This window comes from Sander lucioperca, chromosome 14 (assembly GCF_008315115.2).
Source record: "Sander lucioperca isolate FBNREF2018 chromosome 14, SLUC_FBN_1.2, whole genome shotgun sequence".
In the NCBI taxonomy this organism is placed as follows: Eukaryota; Metazoa; Chordata; class Actinopteri; order Perciformes; family Percidae; genus Sander; species Sander lucioperca.
Genome location: NC_050186.1, coordinates 32,822,292 through 32,830,577, shown reverse-complemented (window position 1 = coordinate 32,830,577; position 8,286 = coordinate 32,822,292).

Here is an 8,286-nt window from a genome sequence, read left to right as displayed (position 1 = left end):
GTTGTACTGCCCATTGCTGCAGTTCCTCTTTTCACCCTGTGTTCAGGTCTCTGTTTTAGCTCCAGAGTGAGACCTCTCACTGCTGTAACATCTTTGTTGTCAGTCGCACATGCGCAGTAGCTAAGTAAGGCTCACAATTGCTAGCCAGCTGTTTCTCCAACTTCGGCCTGTACAAGGCAGGATTAGCCGGGAGACTTCTTCTTAACGAGGGCGCACTTCCAACTTTGCGTGGAATACCTACAGAACAGGGACATGTAAGTAGTTCTATACAATTTATTTTGTAGATTAGGGTGAATTTGTGTGTATTGTAGCAGTGTTTTGCCATTGAGAATGAGCTATCGGCTAGTGACGTAGAAAGCCGTGCAGATTTTGACCAGCTCACCCAGAGACTGAAGGCAGGACACATTCAGAAACCGTATCTCACTTAAAACGGCATGGATGCTTTTTTTTCAAAGTTTGTATGCGTGTGGAAGCACCAGAGACACAACAAAACACCCCAAATCCCAGAAAAAGTGATTTTTTTTTCATAATATGGGCACTTTAAAGGTACAAACGTGGACATAAAAACTCAAGTAGGGACGTCAACGAGTCAGCGACTACCAAGGTACATTTCAGTAAGAATTATTTATTCGCAAAGTCAGGGACTATAAATTTAGTCCTAGTCTGGATCAACGGAAGTACATTTTCAGAATAAAGCCTGACATCCAGTGCAATGCTAGGCTTTGCCCCTCACTTTCCGCTCGCTGTGTGTTGCCGTTCTCAAAATCCCTTTGCTATGGGAAACAACAACAAATTTCAAGCCAACGAGCTACATGCTGAAAATGGTGAGTTTTTAAGAACATTTGGACCATGCAGTTAGGCAGGCCTGCTTGGTTCTTTAGTTAATGGTTGTAAAGATCTAAAAGAATATGATTCCTCTCTAACTGGGACGTTTTGGGACCGATCGGTGGGATTGCTGTGGACGAAGTACACACGGTGATACACTGGTAAGAGTAAATTTAGTTTAACAATGTATCCAGCTTATTTAAATATCTCATGTTACTATATGGTATCAACAGTCAACATCATTTGATCTTGCATGTGCTGTTTTCTTTTGCAGGGTGCAAATATTCCACCAAAACAAGTTCCTTCTTGGGACTATTTCGCAGAGCCGCACACCTGGAGACCATTGCCTTAATTAAGAGGTTATACTGCATATAGGGAGCACTCAGGATCTCTTTATGCATTGTGGTCCAGTGTTGTTAGGGAGCATGTTAGTCTCCTGGAAGGTATGTGTCAAGGCTGACTTTGTTTTAACTTTTGTGAAAATTCTCCAAAGACTTTTGATTGGTCCGTTTTGCAGGCATTTTAAGCCACCTGTTTGCCAGACCCTGTAGACTGCATGGTTGCATTGGTTCACTAGAGCTTAAAAGCTTCTATCTACTTCAGAATCAGAAATACTTTAATAATCCCATGGGGAAATTATTTTTTGTTACCACTCAGGTATCCAACATATACAACGCTAGAGCAGGAACAGGCAGCATGCAGCTTTCGCGCATGCGCTACTTACTTCATCTATGAAATTCTACCTATATGTATGTGTTTGTATATGACCTGTCATATCATTGATTTATATTGCAGTTGGGTTAAACTTCCTGTTATTGCATGAGGCAAAGCCAGATCTTAGTTGACCACATGCTGCGTTGTTTGAGGTAAACAATATAAACTAAGGTTTTAGCAGTTATGGTTTGTATTAACCACTTTAAATTCTTGTCATTTTAGGGTTTTATAGCTGCTGCTGTTTTTTGCCTGCCTTTTAAACTGTCCTATTATGTGTTTTGCTTTTATGTGGAACTACTTGACACCGCTACAGTTGGAAGGGCCTTGTAAATGTTTGTGCCAACTGCTAGTACTGCTAAGGGGATTATGAGCTCATTTATGTGATGTTTTACCTCAGTCTTCTGACCCTTTTTCCTTGTTTTTAGTGTTCGTCTGACAATCTCTCTCATCTCTTCCCTTCACTGTATGCGGTGGTGTGTATGTGCTAACTGTGTGCACGTCTAACTGAGCCTTGTGTTTTTGCTGTGGTTAGGGGGCAGCGCACAAGTGTGAGTCTGGTGTTGCAACCCAGTCTCACGGCAGTTCGTGAAATGGTCACGTTATTTAATCTATTGATTTGTGTTCACTGGGACGTTTTTTCTTGTTTTTTTTCGTGGTGGCCAGCACGAAAATGTAAACTAATGTATTTCAATGGGAAGCATATTTCGTGCTCGCAGCACAAATACGGTAGGGAGTAGTATGAAAAGCCGAAAATCCGCGTAGGGAGGTTGGTCGGGGTGGTGGGTGGGTCAAAGAATACAGGACTTTCACCCGGGCGAGCGGGGATTGCGTCCCGCGTGTGACGTTTTGTTTCCCCGTTGTCTTCCTAATCACAACCGTCCCGTTATTGTCGCGCGTCCCCCGCAGCCGTCTCCCGGCGTGTGAGGCGTCCTTTCCCCGTTGTTTTTTTCCTAAACCCAACCTCTGAATAGATGGTTCCCATGTCGTGCTGGCCACCACGAAAAAAAAATTAGATAAACGTGTTGTTGTACACGAATCAATAGATTAAAAATAACGTGACAATTACACGAACTGCCGTGAGACCGTGTTGGGTGTCCAGGCATCCAGAACACCCAAGTAACCACCTTGTATGTCTGAGTCATTAGAGGCTGAGGTGTTTTTATTAATTTTGTTTTTGTGTTTTTAATTATTTTTTTTACCTTGTTTCTTTCAGCATCCTGGCACCGTTGGCATTAGCATCTTTTTATGCCATGTTTTTATGGTGTTTAATAAAGTTTGTTTTGTTTGTTTAATATTGCTATTAAATAAATTGCCCTTCCAGTCAAAATTAAGTCTCTATTTTATCAATTGTGGGAACCCATAGCGATATTTGATTAGCTGTTGATGGATTTGAACCCCCGCCACTTGCCTCGGTTACATGAGATTAATGTGTTCCTAGCTTCTTCAAAATGTGAGGCCCAGTGTGACTTCACCCATAAGTGCAAGTCTTTCAGTTGTTAAACAGGACTTAATACAGCTCTACTCATGCCATTTAAGTACAACACACATCGGGAGTGTCCCATCCCACCCTGTAGCACACACCAAATGTGTCATAGAGACAGTTGTAGCTGGGATGTGTCAATCTCATGTGGAAAAAAAAAAATGCTAAGATGATGCTGCCAGTGTGCAGGTTTACATTGAAAACAATGGGTTTGGATGTTTGGCGCGCATCACACTGCCGGTGTGTTGCCCTTTATTGACTGTACTGGCTCCAACGAGAAGTCTGTTTATGTAGAAGTCTATGAGAAAATGACCCTACTTCTCACTTGATTTATTATCTCAGTAAATATTTTCATAATGAGTTTATGGCCTCAATCGCTAGTTTCAAGTCTTCAATACAGCATGATCATTTTGTAAATTATGGTCCCATTTATTTTAGAATAGACGATTAAGCACGGGATGCTTTAGGGGCGTGGCTACACGCCGACTTGTCAATCATGACAGAGGCTTAGCAATGCTAACCATGGCACTGTGGACATTAAAATAGATCTAAACTTGTTTTTGGGTGATGTCAGTGTAGTCATCTTAAACTTTGACCCTCTCACTGTGTTTTCACTTCAAAGTTAATTGGAACATTTAGTTGCCTAAAATGTCTTGTTCAGCTTTGTGCCAACCAAGCTAGTTAGCTAGCGTTAGATTTTCAACCCGCTCTGTGTACTGCCGCATATGCAGATGAATGGCGCCTGTACCCGGAGGTAAGCGTTTACCCGCCAGTGAATCTCCACTGGAAGACTTGAGTCAGGTTAAAAATCTGACTTTCCCTCTTTAGCGTTTAGCTTAGCGCAGCGCCATTGAAACCATGCACAGCACTGGCTTAGATACATCATCCGCCCTAAGCTCTGCCTTTTTGTCCAGTGCATGAATGGGGCCTGTAGTGTAAGCGCTGTGAGTGGTCATTAAAAGGGTACCGTTTTTTTTCAACTTGGACGAAAACAAGCTACAATGTAAGTTAATAGGGCAATTGTGCAGCTTGTATTTACCTTCACAAAAGTGCTTGTTTTACCGCTGACAGGCTCAGATTAATATTCTGCCTGAGCCATATTTTAAGTGTCTGACAATATTATTAAGTATTTCTAAGGAGGTCGACCTTTCTGTTAAAAAGATCCTTTTTTCAAACATACAAACATCTGCGAAATTGCGCTTGCTAAAGCCACCAGACTCCATGTAAATAAACAGTAATTTTAGCATCGTAAAACACACTTCATTCAAAGTCGACAGAAACAAAATAATTATTATGTTGTGTTGTGGGTCGTCTTTCCACTTTTCCAACCATCACAACTCTAGTTTTGGTTAAAATAAACACATAGTTTACCGATTTACATGTGAAAATATGTTGGCTCCATACCATCCTCCAAGTATTCTTTTTTTTTAAAAGAAGTCTGGTGGGTTTAGCGCTAGCGACCTCAGAGCTGTTTCTGTTAAACAGAAAGGTCTTAAAGAAGTTTAAAAAAGGTCTATCTATGTAGGGATCCTTACATAATGTTGTCAGACACTTAGAATAATAATCAAAGCCTTTCAGTGGCAAAAGAAAGCACTTTTATTAATTTTTTTGTATCCTTGTAAATTAGGTGTGAATGTGTTTGTAAAATTGTATGATCTGAAGCGTTGTACTATACTTGCATTTAACATTTATTGTTTTACCTACCTGCCCAGGGACTACAGGCGGAAAATAGCAATTGTGCTACAACCTGGTGCAATGCATCGGTCCTTGTTCTTATAAAAGGTTATTGTTTAATTGTGCATTGTCCCTGTTTAAATAAAATTACATTACATAGAAAAGCGCTATATGAATGCAGTCCATTTACAGCAGCAGAGATGTTACCACTGCTATTCACGGGTCAGTTTTCTGTCAGGTCACTCAGCAGCGGGAGACCCTTTCACCTGAAACAGTATCCTCGCGTCACCCCGCTGCTGATGACAGAAAGCTGCAGCAGGTCAATTCGAGCTGCAGACCAGGCGGCTCTCAACCAGGCGTCACTACTATTTTTATAACAACCACTCGGAATCAATCTGCAAGGACCCTCTGTGAGACCATTTTTATATTTTCAGGTGCGTATATGTCTAAAATTACATTAATTCTAATAATGAATGAATTGTAATAACTTTGGTGAGCCTCTGACTTTTCCATCAGGTCAAGGTTTTGATTTGTCTAGCCCGGTTTAAGACCAAATATCTACAAAACTAATGGCTTTCCCATCAGCCTCAGCTGTACTTTGTGTTTAGTGCAAATGTGAGCATGCTCACATTCTTAAATAATATGAATATTCAGCGCAAAGCACCACTATGCCAAAGCTATGCCACAACCTTACAGACATTCCATCAGTCCTTCTAAGGGCCCTGTAGACAGGCAGCTGTTAGTCAAAGTTAAGCCTAGTTGAGCTAGTTTTTACACTGTGTGTCCAGCACTGTCGCCACTAGTCGACCCTCGTTGGCTTTTCTTCAGCTGATTCAACATGTTGAAAACGCTTCAGAGCTGATTGGCTGTTCAGTTTTAGCAAATAAGTAGCCTGACGTCGTCATACTCAGATTCAAAACATCTTTTCGATCGACAAATGCCTTGATCGCGGTTCTCTGTTCCTCTTTTAAAATGAATGTGCTTCTTGTTACACATTAATGTGATCTTCTATAACAGACGCAATGGCGGAATCTACACATCTCAATTCTCCTGCGGCAGCCACCTTTGTTGTAAACAAATTCAACCCGAGCGCTCTTTGGTGACGTGGTTGATTACGTTACTGTTGATCATCTGTCCATCATCGCCCTGACAATTTGATTGGTCCAAACAGCTCTGGTTCGAGCATGGTTGCTCCACAACGGATCAAGTCCAGATCGAACTTCCCGACTTCAATGTTGTGGGCGGGGCAAAGTTCGGCTGGCAGCCTGGCTAGCAAATCAGTGCATGAGAAGAAAAACAGAACTAAGGAAAGCAAATGTAAAACGGGATTCAATACTACTTTTATAGGGAAATTTATGAATGTATTACCCCTGCTGTGTCTTGTTTGCTGTGTGATATATCGATGACGTTTCATCTACATGGCCGGAGGTTCTGTTGGATGTCCCTCATTTACAGCCGGATGTCCTTCACCTTCCGCTTTCTTGATGTTGGCATTCTATTCAATTCGTGAAACATCCTCCGCACTAGGGCCGACAATCAAATTATATCGATCTTCATTTTTAGTGAAAATCCCATCACACATTCGATAGCCATTTTAATGCCAGAGCTCACCTCCCTACGTGCACGTGTTCCACCAAAACAAGTTCCTACGATACACCTGGCGCTTAGCGCCGCCCATGATGATTGTGATTAGGCCTGCATGATTCGGGGAAAAATATGAATCACGATTTTTTAAGCTTACAATTGATATCACGATTCTCTGCCACAATCTTTTTCTCGCAAAGTGTAATGTTTAAGTTATTTAAAAATTAAATCGTGAACAGGGTGAATCGAGATCGCGATTTTATAACGATTAATCGTGCAGGCTTAATTTTGATTGATTTAAAGAAATGCCAATAAACCAGAGCACGTTTTTCTCCCATCCCGAAATGCTGTGTAGACTAGCCAGACTACTGTGTGATTGACTCTGCTGACTCTGTAGGTGTAGCGTTAGTGTAACCTTTTTTGGACCAAAAAATTAACGATTAAAAGTCAACGCTCATCTTCAACCAACAATGTTAAAAACAACAGACAAAACAAGAAATCTTGGCATAATTATGGACTCTGACCTGTATTTTGACAGCCACATTAGGTCAGTAACTAAATCTGCCTATTATCACCTCAAAAATATAGCAAGGGTAAAAGGACTTATGTGCCAATAGGATTTGGAAAAACCTATCCATGCTTTTATCTTCAGTAGACTTGACTACTGCAATGGTCTATCAACAGGTATTCCTAAAAAGTCTATTAAACAGCTGCAGCTGATTCAGAACGCTGCTGCACGAGTCCTTACCAACACCAAGAAAATAGATCACATCACTCCAGTTCTGAAGTCCTTACACTGGCTTCCTGTGCACCAAAGAATAGATTTCAAAATACTCATGTTAGTTTATAAGTCGCTAAACGGTTTAGGACCAATTTACCTTTCGAATCTGCTACTACACTATGAGCTGCAGAGATCTTTGAGATCATCAGGGATAGGTCTGCTTGCCATCCCCAGAGTCGGAACAAAAAAGAGGGAAGCTGCGTTCAGCTTCTATGGTCCGTACATCTGGAATAAACTACCGCTAAACTGTAGATCGGCACCTACGCTCAGCTCTTTTAAATCAAGGCTGAAGACTTTTCTTTTTGATACTGCCTTTGTTTAATTCATTGCACTACACTGTATTAAATCTATTTTTGGCTGTTTTAATTTTGTATGAAATGCTTTTAATTTTGTATTAACTATTTTTAATTTTGTATTAACTTGTATTGATTTTTAACTGTGTTTTATTGTTTTATGTAAAGCACATTGGATTGCACCGCTGCTGAAATGTGCTATACAAATAAATTTGCCTTGCCTTGCCTTGCCTAACCTGGAACACCAGGAAGTTGCTGACTTCTGAGTGTGTTGCACTTGATAAACTTGCAGCAAATACACATGGGCCATGGCGCTGCCTAAATTAATGTAATGAACCCTTTCATGCATGAATATTAACTTTTTAAACACAGACTTTTTCAAATGTCCACTCAGGTGGCCTGCATGCAGTTTGAGTTATTAACTGAAGAAATATGTATTAAACAAACCAATGAATACAATTATATAATATGTGAAAACTAAAATAATGTTTTTAATGGTGTTAAGCAAATGTGTTATATGGATATATATACACATACAACATATTCTAATATCGTGCAAAAAACATTGAACCTCACTCATAACTCCTCAGACACCCCCCCCCCCAGCATCCTCATCTCCCCCAGCATCCTCATCTCACTCAGCATCCTCATCTCCCCCAGCATCCTCATCTCCCCCAGCATCCTCATCTCCCTCAGCATCCTCATCTCCCTCAGCATCCTCATCTCCCTCAGCATCCTCATCTCCCCCAGCATCCTCATCTCCCCCAGCATCCTCATCTCCCCCAGCATCCTCATCTCCCTCAGCATCCTCATCTCCCCCAGCATCCTCATTTCCTCCAGCATCCTCATCTTCCCCAGCATCCTCATCTTCCTCTTTGCATGATATTAGAATATGCTATATGTGAATATGATCTCGAACATCAGTTTCTCTTCAA